Source organism: Ranitomeya imitator, chromosome 2, assembly GCF_032444005.1.
Source record: "Ranitomeya imitator isolate aRanImi1 chromosome 2, aRanImi1.pri, whole genome shotgun sequence".
Taxonomy (NCBI): Eukaryota; Metazoa; Chordata; class Amphibia; order Anura; family Dendrobatidae; genus Ranitomeya; species Ranitomeya imitator.
This window is the reverse complement of record NC_091283.1, coordinates 782,002,958-782,021,263: the sequence shown is the minus strand read 5'-3', so window position 1 is coordinate 782,021,263 and position 18,306 is coordinate 782,002,958.

Here is an 18,306-nt window from a genome sequence, read left to right as displayed (position 1 = left end):
ATTTATTCCACACTTTTCCACCCGTGTGGCACCCATCTCGGCCTTGACCCAGAAAGGCGCAAATGCCAAGAATTGGACTCCTGAGGCAGAGGAGGCTTTTGTTTCTCTTAAACAGGCTTTCTCCTCTGCACCCGTTCTTCATCAACTGGATTCAGAGAAACAGTTCTTGCTAGAGGTAGACGCTTCTTCACCCAGAAGTTATCCGCCGGTCAGATGGTCACCTGTGGTATCTTCTCAAAGGTCTTTTCTACCTCAGAAAGGTACTATTCTGTGGGAGATCAAGAGTTATTGGCAATCAAGCTAGCCCTGCAAGAGTGGCGACTAGGGTTGAGCGAAACAAGTCGACGACTTTTGGCAAAGTCGGGTTTCATGAAACCCGACCCGGCCCCTCTGTGGGGTCGGCCATGAAGTCGGCGATCTTCTGAATCTGGAATCGGAATTCCGATACCGATTCCCGATATGTTTATATCGGGAATTGGTATCGGAATTCAGATTTAAGTGTAAAATAAAGAATTAAAATAAAAAATATCGCTATACTTACCCTCTGACGCGCCCTGGTACTAACCGGGAACCTTCCTTCCTTCGAATCAGCCCTTCCAAGACCTTGCGGTGACGTCGCGGTGACGTCCGGCTTGTGATTGGTCGCGCGGCCGCCCATGTGACCGCTCGCGCGACCAATCACAAGCCGCGACGTCACCGCGATGTCACCGAAGGACCTGGAAGGGCTGATTCTTAGGAAGGAAGGCTGCCGGAAAGAAGCAGGGCGCGTCTGAGGGTGAGTATATTCCTATTAGGTATATACTCACCCTCGGACGCGCCCTGCTTCTTTCCGGCAGCCTTCCTTCCTTCGAATCAGCCCTTCCAGGACCTTCGGTGACGTCGCGGCTTGTGATTGGTCGCGCGAGCGGTCACATGGGCGGCCGCGCGACCAATCACAAGCCGCGACGTCACCGCGACGTCACCTCAAGGTCCTGGAGGGGCTGATTCAAAGGAAGGAATTTCCCGGTTAGTTCCAGGGCGCATCAGAGGGTAAGTATAACGATATTTTTTATTTTAATTCTCTATTTTACACTTAAATATGGATCCCAGGGCCTGAAGGAGAGTTTCCGCTCCTTCAGACCCTGGGAACCATTGGAAACCCAATGCACTGCATTGGGTTTCGAGTTTCGGCCGACCCCGACCCCGACTTTTTTATAGGATCGGCCGATTTCACTCGACCCGACTTTTGAAAAAGTCGGGTTTCGTGAAACCCGACCCGATCCTATAAAAGTAAAGGTCGCTCAACCCTAGTGGCGACATCTCCTGGAGGAAGCGGCCAATCAGGTTGTCATCGTCACTGATCATAATCTCCAATCTGCACAAAGACTGAATCCTCGTCATGCCCGCTGGGCCTTGTTTTTTGCCCAATTTAATTTAGTTCTTCATTCCGTCCAGCTGATAGGAACATTAAAGTTGATGCACTCTCTAGAGCGTTCCTGCCTCCCGATTCTGATGACGAATCGCAACACATCATTGAACCATCCAGGTTTGTGTCCGTAGCCGCAGTGAATCTTGCTTGACTTCGCCCAGGTAAAACTCTTGTATCTACTTCGGATCAGAGCCTTGTCCTCCGGTGGGGTTATTCTTTTAAGTTGGCTGGCCATCTCGGTCAGAAAAAGACTCTGCAATTAATCTCACGTTACTACTGGTGGCCCACCATGGGCAAAGATGTCCAGGAATATGTTGGTGCCTGTCCTTCGTGTGCCCGCAAAAAAACTGTTAAGCATCTGCCCTTTTGGCAGCTATTACCTCTCTTTATTCCTTCAGTTCCCTGGCAGCACATCGCGATGGACTTCATTACTGATCTTCCCATTTCTTCCGGCTGTACCGTCATCTGGGTAGTGGTGGATCGTTTCTCAAAGGTGGCTCACTTCGTTCCGTTACCCGGTCTTCCATCTGCTCCTGAGCTCGCTGACCATTTCATACAGCACATCTTCCATATTCATGGGTTTCCTCTCCACATTGTGTCCGACAGGGGCGTTCAGTTCACCTCCAAGTTCTAAAGAGCGGTTTGTAAATCTGTGCAAGTGGAACTGGACTTCTCTTCTGCATACCACCCTCAATCCAATGGGCAAGTAGAGAGGATCAATCAAATTCTGACTGGATTCCTGCGTAACTTCATCAATGAGCATCATGATGACTGGATCCAATTGCTGCTTTGGGCAGAATTCTTGTACAGTAATCAAGTAAGTGAATCTTCTGGAAAATCTCCATTTCAGAATGTGTTTGGACTCCAACCTGGGATCCCTCTTCCCATCTCTTCAGGTGTTCCTGCAGCTCATATCTTTACTGGGGAATTCTTGAAACTATGGAGCGACACCAAGGTCGCCTTGGAAAAAGCCTCACAACATATGAAGAGGCATGCGGACAAAAGACGTCTGGATGCACCTATCTTTCAACACTATCTTTAGGTCCCCGCTTCATCAGTCCATTCGAAGTCTTAAAACAGATCAACGCACTCTCCTACAAATTGAAATTGCCTGCTTCTTTGCGTGTGCCTAAATCTTTCCATGTTTCCCTCCTCAAACCTGTAGTTTTGAGCTCCTTTTTTAAAAATCCAGGTTCCACTCCTGAGCCTGTCAGTGAGAAGGATGTTTTTGAGGTAAAGAGCATTTTGGCCACTAAAAGAGTAAGGGTAAGAATTTGTATTTGGTGGATTGGAAAGGCTTTGGTCCTGAGGAAAGGTCATGGGAGCCTAAAGAGAATATTCAGGCTCCTCTCCTTCTGAAAAGATTCTATGCAGGCTTGGTAAAGAGGGGGATACTGTTACACCCGGTCCAGTTCCTGTACCTTCGCTTGGTCCCCGTCGGGACTCCCGCTCTGTGCTGGCTCCACACTGTCTGTACGGGACCTCTGCTTCTCCTCCCTCTTCTGCTTCCTGGCGTGCAGCCAGCAGGTCCTCGCGCTGTGTACTTAGGTCGCGCACGCTCGCTCCCGGTCTCTTAAAGAGACAGCGCACATTTTCCAAAAGGTGCTTCTGACCAATGGTCACTTCCTGTTCCTGCTAGCAGTGCTTCGCTTACACTGTTTGTCTCCACAAACTATCTGCTACCCTTTACCTTGCTTTTCTGGATGATCTCCAACCTGCTTACTCCTGTTCCGTCTCAGTCATTCAGTCACCTGAACCTCAGTATAACGTTGGTACCGCCAGAACCAGCTTCTACCCGTACCCCTGGTATCCACTGGTTAGCTCTACGTCACCTGCTAACCTTGTTACATAGTAACATAGTAACATAGTTAGTAAGGCCGAAAAAAGACATTTGTCCATCCAGTTCAGCCTATATTCCATCATAATAAATCCCCAGATCTACGTCCTTCTACAGAACCTAATTGTATGATACAATATTGTTCTGCTCCAGGGAGACATCCAGGCCTCTCTTGAACCCCTCGACTGAGTTCGCCATCACCACCTCCTCAGGCAAGCAATTCCAGATTCTCACTGCCCTAACAGTAAAGAATCCTCTTCTATGTTGGTGGAAAAACCTTCTCTCCTCCAGACGCAAAGAATGCCCCCTTGTGCCCGTCACCTTCCTTGGTATAAACAGATCCTCAGCGAGATATTTGTATTGTCCCCTTATATACTTATACATGGTTATTAGATCACCCCTCAGTCGTCTTTTTTCTAGACTAAATAATCCTAATTTCGCTAATCTATCTGGGTATTGTAGTTCTCCCATCCCCTTTATTAATTTTGTTGCCCTCCTTTGTACTCTCTCTAGTTCCATTATATCCTTCCTGAGCACCGGTGCCCAAAACTGGACACAGTACTCCATGTGCGGTCTAACTAGGGATTTGTACAGAGGCAGTGTAATGCTCTCATCATGTGTATCCAGACCTCTTTTAATGCACCCCATGATCCTGTTTGCCTTGGCAGCTGCTGCCTGGCACTGGCTGCTCCAGGTAAGTTTATCATTAACTAGGATCCCCAAGTCCTTCTCCCTGTCAGATTTACCCAGTGGTTTCCCATTCAGTGTGTAATGGTGACATTGATTCCTTCTTCCCATGTGTATAACCTTACATTTATCATTGTTAAACCTCATCTGCCACCTTTCAGCCCAAGTTTCCAACTTATCCAGATCCATCTGTAGCAGAATACTATCTTCTCTTGTATTAACTGCTTTACATAGTTTTGTATCATCTGCAAATATCGATATTTTACTGTGTAAACCTTCTACCAGATCATTAATGAATATATTGAAGAGAACAGGTCCCAATACTGACCCCTGCGGTACCCCACTGGTCACAGCGACCCAGTTAGAGACTATACCATTTATAACCACCCTCTGCTTTCTATCACTAAGCCAGTTACTAACCCATTTACACACAATTTCCCCCAGACCAAGCATTCTCATTTTGTGTACCAACCTCTTGTGCGGCACGGTATCAAATGCTTTGGAAAAATCGAGATATACCACGTCCAATGACTCACCGTGGTCCAGCCTATAGCTTACCTCTTCATAAAAACTGATTAGATTGGTTTGACAGGAGCGATTTCTCATAAACCCATGCTGATATGGAGTTAAACAGTTATTCTCATTGAGATAATTCAGAATAACATCCCTCAGAAACCCTTCAAATATTTTACCAACAATAGAGGTTAGACTTACTGGCCTATAATTTCCAGGTTCACTTTTAGAGCCCTTTTTGAATATTGGCACCACATTTGCTATGCGCCAGTCCTGCGGAACAGACCCTGTCACTATAGAGTCACTAAAAATAAGAAATAATGGTTTATCTATTACATTACTTAGTTCCCTTAGTACTCGTGGGTGTATGCCATCCGGACCCGGAGATTTATCTATTTTAGTCTATGTTAGTCCATCTGTCCCGCTGGATCAGCTACCACGAGTCCGGGGTCTAACTGGAGGTAGCATCCTTGTCCCCCAGGTATCCCATTCTGGCCTTGTCCAGAGGTTCCACACTCTATTACAATAAAAATGAATGTGAACTTCACCACCTGTGCCTCCGTTTCCATTCGTTACATTAGGTTTATGGTCCCTTCAAAGAATGATCACCTTGCCATGGTTGATGGGCTCATTCTATACAGCTGAAATGCAGTTCAAATTTTATATATTCAATGTTTGCATGTAATCTAGCACTCAAAGAGGCTGCTATATTTTCTTATTTTTATATTATACAGTCCTGTTCACACTTGCTTTATTCTGTTCTTAGCTGCTGGTCAGTTTTTTTGTTTTTGTGTGATCTATCTATCTACAATTTAATTTGAAATCAAAAGAGATAGCATAACACAATATGACCATGTTCTGCTCACTGTCCTAAAATATTTTTTTTGTACCAGTGGTCCATCCAAGATAAGCATCACGGCAGTGCCAATGATTATTGTAATGGCAAATGGAAAAAACTGCTAAATCTGCCTTTTTCAACCAATTACTGCAGTATCCTAATTTAAATCCAATGTGTGAGCAAATCTGACTTAAAGCTGTTTCAGTCATTAATATTTTAACAATGCTTTGCTCACCATGTAATGGCATACTGTCAGAATGTGAACCTATGATATCTTGCTGCATGCTGTTGTACATAAAATATGATGCCCTGCAGGGTAATATTTGTTCATAGATCAGCTTTCAAGTGACACATTGAATTAAATAGGAATGAGACAAAACAAGTTCAGAGCATAAATTCATCAGCATAAAATAAATTCCTATTTGATGGGTAATGTAAATCTTCCAGCACTAAATCTAGTTAACGGAACTGTATTTTTAATTACTTGCATGAATTCAACTACCCAGGAAAAATAAATAAAATTTGTGCCTTTCAAAAATTGCAAAAAAAATGTCCACTACCTACTGTAAATCCAATGAATCAATTACGGTTTATAGCTCTATCTATGTAGAGTGCTACTTTCTAGGCAATTTAATAGCACATGGTTAAGTTTGCTCTAGGCTTATTTATCACATAAATCTTCACTATCTAACCTATGCAGGCATTTGCCCAGGAGAGTAGGGGATTATTTGTGGTGTTTTCCCTCTACGGTCATTAAAAAAGCCTACCATGGCAAGTGAATTATATGTTTATTTTTACTGAAGGAAATAAGCGACATTAATGTTACTTACTTTGGCAGATCTCATTTTCGAAATGATGATGATGCAGCTTTATCTTTGTAGCGATCTCTTTGGATGTTTTTTTTCACTGATACTTTCCACAAATTATATTGCTCTTCTATGGACATATTATTAAATTATGAAAATTTAAATGACAGTACATTTTGATGAAAAAATTGTGAGAAAAAGAAACATGATTTACTTTCACTGATTTGTAATTGTTGTAATTAAATGTCACTGTGAATTGAATATTCACCAAAAATAACTCATATTAATAAAATTAATCTAATACATAATTTAAGGTAGACTATATTAATACTGTTCTTAAATTGTAAATACCATATTTTTCAGACTGTAAGACCACTTTTTTTCTCCAGAAATGTGGAGGAAATGGGGGGTGCATCTTATAGTCTGGAATTACCTGCTCTGGCTGTGGTGGGAAGGTGGGGGAGCAGAAGCTGCAGAGCAGCAGGACACAGGACACAGGACGCGGCTAGCTGCTCCTTAAGGGAATGAATATTCACTGCTCTCCACTCCCGTAGGCATGGAATGCAGTGAATATTCATTCTCTTGAGTAGCAGGCACATGGGAATGCATGGCAGCTGCAGGAAGTTGGCGGCTGTGGCTTACACTGTGTGCACTATTAAAGAGTAATGAATATTCACTGCTCTCCATGCACATAGTCTCGGTGTGGGGAGCAGTGAGAATTCTGACAGCCATCCTTTGGCTTGTAAGCAGCACATGGCATCACAGCTACTGGAATCGGAACAAGACTCTGTGTATCAGAACAGTATCTGAACTCAGACTCTATTGAAATGAATGGGAGGCCGGAAAACTCGGTGTTTTCAATGCTGTCATCTGTACAACAGCTCGAAAAACACCGGCTAGTAGAGTTGAGCTACTTTTACTTTTTTAGGATCGAGTCGGGTTTCGTGAAACCTGACTTTGTTAAAAGTCGGGTCGGGTGAAATCGGTTGATTATTGCGAAAAGTCGGGGGCCGACCAAAACACGAAACCCAATGCAAGTCACTGGGGAATCAAAGTAGGCAGTGAGTGGAGAACAGGAAAACACCTACAGTGTCCATTTTAATGCCAAAAACATCAATTCTCATTTCTTAAGCTTGTCAATCTTAATTTACTTTATAATAATAGTTAGGCATTGAAAACAGGGGATCATTTGGCTAAAGTTGTGGGGGGGGTAGGGCTGGCTCAAGATTTTCATGGGCCCAGGAAACGCGGAATACATCACGGCGGTGGAGCAAGAAGAGGTAAGTATTTCAACTTTGCAAGTGCTGTGATCCTGAACAAGCAGGGGGGGCCCACTCGTTGGCACTTGGCACTGGCAGAGGGCCCCTCAAAGTACGGCGGTGTGTTTGACGGTGGGTGGCGCCTCCCACTGCCAGAGACACTTTTGCGTACTATGAGGGGCCCTGTGCCAGTGACGTCGCCAACGAGTATGACCCCCCCACCTGATGAAGGAACCTGCATTTTCATCTGCACCTTCCTCTTTGTCCCCGTGTAAGGTGGTATAGTATGCGGGAAGGGGAACCTGACTTTCAGCAGGGTCAGGTTCTGGCAGTGTCTACACTGCAAGGGGAATGTAGTGGTCTGGGTCAATGTACCAGCAGACTCATCTAGCAGTGGCTAGGCAATGGGCAGGATGAGGAGGCCCAAATAATAAAGTAGGCTAAATTGTTGTGAATTCTGTGGCTGAATTCACTCCTGTGGTCACAAGTGGTACTGCAGCTTCTGAGCTTCCTCCCTCAGGTGTTCTGGTGAGCTCGTTGGCTGCTTTGTTATTTAACTCCACCTGATTCTGTCTTCCTTGCTCCTTGTCAATGTTCCAGTGTTGGATCTGAGCTTCTGGATCTTTCCTGTGGCCTGCTGCTCTGCTTAGATAAGTGCTTCTTTGCTTTTGTTGCTACTTTTTCTGTCCAGCTTGTTAATTCGTTTTGCTGGAAGCTCTGAGACGCAAAGGGTGTACCGCCGTGCCGTTAGTTCGGCACGGTGGGTCTTTTTGCCCCCTTTGCGTGGTTTTTTGCTTTAGGGTTTTTTGTAGACTGCAAAGTTCTCTTTGCTATCCTCGCTCTATCTAGAATATCGGGCCTCACTTTGCTGAATCTATTTCATCCCTACGTTTGTCTTTTCATCTTGCTAACAGTCATTATATGTGGGGGGCTGCCTTTTCCTTTGGGGTATTTCTCTGAGGCAAGTCAGGCTTGTTTTTCTATCTTCAGGCTAGTCAGCTCCTCAGGCTGTGCCGAGTTGCATAGGTAGTGTCAGGCGCAATCCACAGCTGCCTTTAGTTGTGTTTAAGATAGGTTCAGGTATTGCGGTCTACAGAGATTCCACGTCTCAGAGCTCGTTCTATTGTTTTTTGGGTTATTGTCAGATCACTGTATGTGCTCTGATTGCTGGCACACTGTGTCACTGGATTGCCTACATAACAGTACAAGGAGCCAACCTAATGATTCTCAATAGAGGGAAAAAAGAAGTTCTGACATCATTTTTTTTTCTCAGCTCTGTGTTCAGTCTTTTTTTTCCCCTAGACATTTGGGTGTTTCAGGACACAGGTGTGGACATGGATATTCAGGGTCTGTGCTCTTCAATGGATAATCTCGTTACAAATGTACAAAGGATTCAAGATACTATTGATCAGAAATCTATGTTAGAACCAAGAATTCCTATTCCTGATTTGTTTTTTGGTGATAGAACTAAGTTTCTTAATTTCAAAAATAATTGTAAGCTATTTCTGGCCTTGAAACCTCATTCTTCTGGTAGTCCTATTCAACAGGTTTTGATTATTATTTCTTTTTTGCGCGGCGACCCTCAGGACTGGGCATTTTCTCTTGCGCCAGGAGACCCTGCATTGAGTAATGTCAATGCGTTTTTCCTGGCGCTCGGATTACTTTACGATGAGCCTAATTCAGTGGATCAGGCTGAGAAAAATTTGCTGGCTTTGTGCCAGGGCCAGGATGATATAGAAGTATATTGTCAGAAATTTAGGAAGTGGTCAGTACTCACTCTGTGGAATGAATCTGCGCTGGCAGCTTTGTTCAGAAAGGGTCTCTCTGAGGCTCTTAAGGATGTCATGGTGGGTTTTCCTATGCCTACTGGTTTGAATGAGTCTATGTCTTTGGCCATTCAGATCGGTCGACACTTGCGCGAGCGTAAATCTGTGCACCATTTGGCGGTATTGTCTAAGATTAAACCTGAGCCTATGCAGTGCGATAGGACTATGACCAGAGTTGAACGGCAAGAACACAGATGTCTGAATGGTCTGTGTTTCTACTGTGGTGATTCCACTCATGCTATTTCTGATTGTCCTAAGCGCACTAAGCGGTTCGATAGGTCTGCCGTCATTGGTACTGTACAATCCAAATTCCTTCTGTCCATTACCTTGATATGCTCTTTGTCATCGTATTCTGTCATGGCGTTTGTGGATTCAGGCGCTGCCCTGAATCTGATGGATTTGGATTATGATAAACGTTGTGGGTTTTTCTTGGAGCCTTTGCGGTGTCCTATTCCGTTGAGAGGAATTGATGCTACACCTTTGGCCAAGAATAAACTTCAGTACTGGACCCAGCTGACCATGTGCATGGCTCCTGCACATCAGGAAGTTATTCGCTTTCTGGTGCTACATAATCTGCATGATGTGGTCGTGTTGGGGTTGCCATGGCTGCAAACCCATAATCCAGTATTGGATTGGAACTCTATGTCGGTATCCAGCTGGGGTTGTCAGGGGGAACATGGTGATGTTCCATTTTTGTCTATTTCGTCATCCACTCCTTCTGAGGTCCCAGAGTTCTTGTCTGATTATCAGGATGTATTTGAAGAGCCCAAGTCCGATGCCCTACCTCCGCATAGGGATTGTGATTGTGCTATCAATTTGATTCCTGGTAGTAAAATCCCAAAAGGTCGATTATTTAATTTATCCGTGCCTGAACACGCCGCTATGCGCAGTTATGTGAAGGAATCCCTGGAGAAGGGACATATTCGCCCATCATCATCACCACTGGGAGCAGGGTTCTTTTTTGTAGCCAAGAAGGATGGTTCGCTGAGACCGTGTATTGATTACCGCCTTCTTAATAAAATCACTGTTAAATTTCAGTATCCCTTGCCATTGTTATCTGACTTGTTTGCTCGGATTAAAGGGGCTAGTTGGTTCACTAAGATAGATCTTCGTGGTGCGTATAATCTGGTGAGAATCAGGCAAGGAGTTGAATGGAAAACTGCATTTAATACGCCCGAGGGTCATTTTGAGTATCTAGTGATGCCGTTCGGACTTGCCAATGCTCCATCTGTGTTTCAGTCTTTTATGCATGACATCTTCCGTGAGTATCTGGATAAATTCCTGATTGTTTACTTGGATGACATTTTGATCTTCTCAGATGATTGGGACTCTCATGTGAAGCAGGTCAGAATGGTTTTCCAGGTCCTGCGTGCTAATTCTTTGTTTGTGAAGGGATCAAAGTGTCTCTTCGGTGTGCAGAAAGTTTCATTTTTGGGGTTCATCTTTTCCCCTTCTACTATCGAGATGGATCCGGTTAAGGTCCAAGCCATCCAGGATTGGACTCAGCCGACATCTCTGAAAAGTCTGCAAAAGTTCCTGGGCTTTGATAATTTTTATCGTCGCTTCATCTGTAATTTTTCTAGCATTGCCAAACCATTGACCGATTTGACCAAGAAGGGTGCTGATTTGGTTAATTGGTCTTCTGCTGCTGTGGAAGCTTTTCAGGAGTTGAAGCGTCGTTTTTGTTCTGCCCCTGTGTTGTGTCAACCAGATGTTTCTCTTCCGTTCCAGGTCGAGGTTGATGCTTCTGAGATTGGAGCAGGGGCGGTTTTGTCACAGAGAGGTTCTGGTTGCTCAGTGTTGAAACCATGTGCTTTCTTTTCCAGGAAGTTTTCGGCTGCTGAGCGTAATTATGATGTGGGCAACCGAGAGTTGCTGGCCATGAAGTGGGCATTCGAGGAATGGCGTCATTGGCTTGAAGGAGCTAAGCATCGCGTGGTGGTATTGACTGATCATAAGAACCTTACTTATCTCGAGTCTGCCAAGCGCTTGAATCCTAGACAGGCCCGTTGGTCGTTATTTTTTGCCCGCTTCGATTTTGTGATTTCGTACCTTCCGGGCTCTAAAAATGTGAAGGCGGATGCTCTGTCTAGGAGTTTTGTGCCCGACTCTCCGGGTTCATCTGAGCCGGCGAGTATCCTCAAGGAAGGAGTCATTGTATCTGCCATCTCCCCTGATTTGCGGCGAGTGTTGCAAAAATTTCAGGCTGGTCATCCTGGAATCTTTGGTACCAGAGAGTTAGTGGCTAGATCCTTCTGGTGGCCATCTCTGTCACGGGATGTACGTACTTTTGTGCAGTCCTGTGGGATTTGTGCTAGGGCTAAGCCCTGCTGTTCACGTGCCAGTGGGTTGCTTTTGCCCTTGCCGGTCCCAAAGAGGCCTTGGACACATATTTCGATGGATTTCATTTCTGACCTTCCCGTTTCTCAAAAGATGTCAGTCATTTGGGTGGTCTGTGATCGCTTTTCTAAAATGGTCCATCTGGTGCCCTTGATTAAATTGCCTTCCTCCTCTGATTTGGTACCTTTGTTCTTCCAGCATGTGGTTCGTTTGCATGGCATTCCTGAGAATATTGTTTCTGACAGAGGTTCCCAGTTTGTTTCAAGGTTTTGGCGAGCCTTTTGTGGTAGGATGGGCATTGACCTATCTTTTTCCTCGGCTTTCCATCCTCAGACTAATGGCCAGACCGAACGAACCAATCAGACCTTGGAAACATATCTGAGATGTTTTGTTTCTGCAGACCAGGATGATTGGGTGTCCTTTTTGCCGTTGGCTGAGTTCGCCCTTAATAATCGGGCCAGCTCGGCTACCTTGGTCTCTCCATTTTTCTGCAATTCTGGGTTCCATCCTCGTTTCTCTTCCGGACAGGTTGAGTCTTCGGACTGTCCTGGTGTGGATTCTGTGGTGGACAGGTTGCAGCAGATCTGGACTCAGGTAGTGGACAATTTGACCTTGTCCCAGGAGAAGGCTCAACTTTTCGCTAATCGCAGACGCCGTGTGGGTCCCCGACTTCGTGTTGGGGATCTGGTTTGGTTATCTTCTCGTCATATTCCTATGAAGGTTTCCTCTCCTAAATTTAAACCTCGTTTTATTGGTCCGTATAGGATTTCTGAGATTCTCAATCCTGTGTCTTTTCGTCTGACCCTCCCAGACTCCTTTTCCATACATAATGTATTCCATAGGTCGTTGTTGCGGAGATACGTGGCACCTATGGTTCCATCTGTTGAGCCTCCTGCCCCGGTTTTGGTGGAGGGGGAATTGGAGTATATTGTGGAGAAAATTTTGGATTCTCGTGTTTCTAGACGGAAACTCCAGTATCTGGTTAAATGGAAGGGTTATGCTCAGGAAGATAATTCCTGGGTTTTTGCCTCTGATGTCCATGCTCCAGATCTTGTTCGTGCCTTTCATGTGGCTCATCCTGGTCGGCCTGGGGGCTCTGGTGAGGGTTCGGTGACCCCTCCTCAAGGGGGGGGTACTGTTGTGAATTCTGTGGCTGAATTCACTCCTGTGGTCACAAGTGGTACTGCAGCTTCTGAGCTTCCTCCCTCAGGTGTTCTGGTGAGCTCGTTGGCTGCTTTGTTATTTAACTCCACCTGATTCTGTCTTCCTTGCTCCTTGTCAATGTTCCAGTGTTGGATCTGAGCTTCTGGATCTTTCCTGTGGCCTGCTGCTCTGCTTAGATAAGTGCTTCTTTGCTTTTGTTGCTACTTTTTCTGTCCAGCTTGTTAATTCGTTTTGCTGGAAGCTCTGAGACGCAAAGGGTGTACCGCCGTGCCGTTAGTTCGGCACGGTGGGTCTTTTTGCCCCCTTTGCGTGGTTTTTTGCTTTAGGGTTTTTTGTAGACTGCAAAGTTCTCTTTGCTATCCTCGCTCTATCTAGAATATCGGGCCTCACTTTGCTGAATCTATTTCATCCCTACGTTTGTCTTTTCATCTTGCTAACAGTCATTATATGTGGGGGGCTTTTCCTTTGGGGTATTTCTCTGAGGCAAGTCAGGCTTGTTTTTCTATCTTCAGGCTAGTCAGCTCCTCAGGCTGTGCCGAGTTGCATAGGTAGTGTCAGGCGCAATCCACAGCTGCCTTTAGTTGTGTTTAGGATAGGTTCAGGTATTGCGGTCTACAGAGATTCCACGTCTCAGAGCTCGTTCTATTGTTTTTTGGGTTATTGTCAGATCACTGTATGTGCTCTGATTGCTGGCACACTGTGTCACTGGATTGCCTACATAACACTAAATGCAGTTCAAAATTGGTAACAGGACTAAACAGGCGGCATAGCTTTGTTCAGTGGAGGACAACTGTAATGAGTGGTGCACACACAGTTAGTAGGCCCAAAATAAAAAGTAGGCTAAATGCAGTTCAAAATTGGTAACAGGACTAAACAGGCGGCATAGCCTTGTTCAGTGGAGGACAACTGTAATGAGTGGCGCAGACACAGTTAGTAGGCCCAAATACAAAAGTAGACTAAATGCAGTTCAAAATTGGTAACAGGACTAAACATGCGGCCAAGCTTTGTTCAGTGGAGGACAACTGTAATGAGTGGCGCAGACACAGTTAGTAGGCCCAACTAAAAAAGTAGGCTAAATGCAGTTCAAAATGGGCAACAGGACTAAACAGGCGGCATAGATTTGTTCAGTGGAGGACAACTGTAATGAGTGGCGCAGACACAGTTAGTAGGCCCAAAATTAAAAAAAGTAGGCTAAATGCAGTTCAAAATTGGTAACAGGACTAAACAGGCGGCATAGCTTTCTTCAGTGGAGGACAACTGTAATGAGTGGCGCAGACACAGTTAGTAGGCCCAAAATAAAAAAGTAGGCTAAATGCTGTTCAAAATTGGCAACAGGACTAAACAGACAGCATAGCTTTGTTCAGTGGAAAACAAATGTAATGAGTGGCGCAGACACAGTTTTTAGGCCCACAATTAAAAAGAAGGCTAAATGCAGTTCAAAATTGGTAACAGGACTAAACAGGTGGCATAGCTTTGTTCAGTGGAGGACAACTGTAATGAGTGGCGCAGACACAGTTAGTAGGCCCAAAATAAAAAAGTAGGCTAAATGCAGTTCAAAATTGGTAACAGGACTAAACAGGCGGCATATCTTTGTTCAGTGGAAAACAACTGTAATGAGTGGCGCAGACACAGTTTGAAGGCCCACAATAAAAAAGTAGGCTAAATGCAGTTCAAAATTGGTAACAGGACTAAACAGGCTGCATTGCTTTGTTCAGTGGAGGACAAAGGTAATGACTGGCGCAGAAATAGTTTGTAGACCCACAATATAAAATTAGGCTAAATGCAGTTCAAAATTGGTAACAGGACTAAACAGGCGGCATTGCTTTGTTCAGTGGAGGACAACTGTAATGAGTGGCACAGACACAGTTTGTAGGCCCACAATAAAAAAGTAGGCTAAATGCAGTTCAAAATTGGTAACAGGACTAAACAGGCAGCATAGCTTTGTCCAGTGGAGGACAACTGTAATGAGTGGCGCAGACACAATTAGTAGGCCCAACTAAAAAAGTAGGCTAAATGCAGTTCAAAATTGGTAACAGGACTAAACAGGCAGCATAGCTTTGTTCAGTGGAGGACAACTGTAATGAGTGGCGCAGACACAGTTAGTAGGCCCAAAATAAAAAAGTAGGCTAAATGCAGTTCAAAATTGGTAACAGGACTAAACAGGCGGCATAGCTTTATTCAGTGGAAAACAACTGTAATGAGTGGCGCAGACACAGTTTGAAGGCCCACAATAAAAAATTAGGCTAAATGCAGTTCAAAATTGGTAACAGGACTAAACAGGCGGCATTGCTTTGTTCAGTGGAGGACAACTGTAATGAGTGGCGCAGAAATAGTTTGTAGGCCCACAATATAAAATTAGGCTAAATGCAGTTCAAAATTGGTAACAGGACTAAACAGGCGGCATTGCTTTGTTCAGTGGAGGACAACTGTAATGAGTGGCACAGACACAGTTTGTAGGCCCACAATAAAAAAGTAGGCTAAATGCAGTTCAAAATTGGTAACAGGACTAAACAGGCGGCATAGCTTTGTTCAGTGGAGGATAACTGTAATAAGTGGCGCAGACACAGTTAGTAGGCCCAACTAAAAATGTAGGCTAAATGCAGTTCAAAATTGGTAACAGGACTAAACAGGCAGCATAGCTTTGTTCAGTGGAGGACAACTGTAGTGAGTGGCGCAGACACAGTTAGTAGGCCCAACTAAAAAAGTAGGCTAAATGCAGTTCAAAATTGGTAACAGGACTAAACAGGCAGCATAGCTTTGTTCAGTGGAGGACAACTGTAATGAGTGGCGCAGACACAGTTAGTAGGCCCAAAATAAAAAAGTAGGCTAAATGCAGTTCAAAATTGGTAACAGGACTAAACAGGCGGCAAAGCTTTGTTCAGTGGAGAACAACTGTAATGAGTGGCGCAGACACAGTTTGTAGGCCCACAATAAAAAAGTAGGCTAAATGCAGTTCAAAATTGGTAACAGGACTAAACAGGCGGCATTGCTTTGTTCAGTGGAGGACAACTGTAATGAGTGGCGCAGACACAGTTTGTAGGCCCACAATATAAAATTAGGCTAAATGCAGTTCAAAATTGGTAACAGGACTAAACAGGCGGCATTGATTTGTTCAGTGGAGGACAACTGTAATGAGTGGCGCAGGCACAGTTTGAAGGCCCACAATAAAAAAGTATGCTAAATGCAGTTCAAAATTGGTAACAGGACTAAACAGGCGGCATTGCTTTGTTCAGTGGAGGACAACTGCAATGAGTGGCGCAGACACAGTTTGTAGGCCCACAATAAAAAAGTAGGCTAAATGCAGTTCAAAATTGGTAACAGGACTAAACAGGCGGCATTGCTTTGTTCAGTGGAGGACAATTGTAATGAGTGGCGCAGACACAGTTTGTAGGCCCACAATAAAAAAGTATGCTAAATGCAGTTCAAAATTGGTAACAGGACTAAACAGGTGGCATTGCTTTGTTCAGTGGAGGACAACTGTAATGAGTGGCGCATACACGGTTAGTAGGCCCAAATACAAAAGTAGGCTAAATGCAGTTCAAAATTGGTAACAGGACTAAACAGGCGGCATAGCTAGGTACTGGGGTGGGCTCCTCTGCTGAGTAGCAGACAGTGGTAGTAGGCGCAAAATATTATCTGGTCTAAATGGAGGCCAGGGCCCCTGTATATTTTAACTATCATCTATCATTTCAACAAATTTGTATTGGCAGTGCCATTGAAGGATTGAACAGCTCAGACTACACAGTAGTGGAGCAGGGAGAGGTAAGTATTGCAAGTGGTAGAGCACTGTTTGAGCTGGGGGGGACACTCTCTTGTCAGTGGCGGTACTGACACAGTGCTCCTCATATTACGACGGTGTGTCTGACGTAGGTTGTGCACCACCACCGTCAGAGACACTTCATTGTACTATGAGGGACCCTGTGCCAGTGCTGTCGCCCAAGAGTGGGCCCACCCACCTGTCCAGGCAAACGGCACTCGCACGGGTGCTTGCGCCAGGTGGTGACCACGGCCCTGTGGGGGGAGTCAGCCAATTTAGGGAGGTATAAAAATGGCCTATGGTGGACATTCAGCAGCTGCAAATGGCAGAATTGGAGAAGTCAGTAAGAGGAGGTCAAAAGCAAGACATTTTTCAGGCAAGCTACGTGTCAGCAGGAGAAGGTGGGGCAAAATAATTTGAAATCCATGATTGGTTCATTTTAATGAAGGTTAGATCATCAACGTTCTGGGTAGCCAGACGTGTCCTTTTTTCAGTCAGTATTGAACCAGCAGCACTGAAGACTCTTTCTGATAGCACACTAGAAGCAGGGCAGGCAAGCTCCTCTAATGCATATTCTGCCAATTCAGGCCAGGTGTCTATTTTAGATGCCCAGTAATCAAAGGGGAATGACCTGTGAGGGAGAACATCGTTAAGGGAGGAAAAGTAGTTTGTAACCATACTGGACAAATGCTGTCTCCTGTCACTTTGAATCCATGCAGCACTACCTGTCGTGTCAGCGGTCATTGCAATATCACTCCACAACCAGGTCATAAAACCCCTCTGTCCATTGCCACTTCAGATTTGTGCACCTCTAACACCTCTGCATGTTGCCCCCTACGGCTCGCATGAGAACCATCACCGCCGCTGTGTGCTGGGAATGCCTGAACCAAAGTGTCTACAAGAGTTGCTTGTTTGGTAGCCAATATTTGCTCAAGGTTCTCATGTGGCATGATATTTTGTAATTTTCCTTTATATCGTGGATCCAGTAGGCAGGCCAACCAGTAATCGTCATCGGTCATCATTTTGATAATGCGGGGGTCCTTTTTAGGATATGCAAGGCATACTCAGCCATGTGGGCCAATGTTCCAGGTGTCAATTCACTGCTTGTGCTGGGTTGAGGAGTACTTTCTTGCAAATCAACATCACTTGTGTCCCGCAAAAACCCTGTACCTGACCTTGCAACGCCACCAGTTTCTATTGCCCCCTGTGAAGCATCCTCCTCCCATAAATATTCGTCCCCATCATCCTTCTCCTCCTCCTCTTCATCCGCCACCTCGTCCAGGAGAGTTCCCTGAGCAGACAATGGCTGACTGTCATCAAGGCTTCCCTCCTCCTCGGCTGCAGATGCCAGCTCCTTAATGTGCATCAAACTTTGCATCAACAGACACATTAGTGGAATGTTCATGCTTATAATGGCGTTGTCTGCACTTACCAGCTGTGAGCATTCCTCAAAACACTGAAGGACTTGACAGAGGTCTTCGAGCTTTGAACACTGCACACCAGATAACTCCATATCTGCCATCCAACTGCCTGCCCGTGTATGTGTATCCTCCCACAAATTAATTACAGCACGCCTCTGTTCACACAGCCTCTGAACCATGTGCAGTGTGGAGTTCAACCTTGTTGCAAAGTCGATTATTAGGCAGTGCTGGGGAAGATTCAGTGATCGCTGATGGTTCAGCATACGGCTGGAGTGTACAGGCAACCGGCGGATGTGCGAGCAAAGTCTTCACACCTTCATGAGCAGGGCTGGTAACTCCGGATAATTTTTGAGGAAGCACTGCACCACCAGGTTCAAGGTGTGAGCAAGGCAAGGTATGTGTTTAAGTTCTGAAAGGGCTATGGCAGCCATAAAATTCCTTCCGTTATCA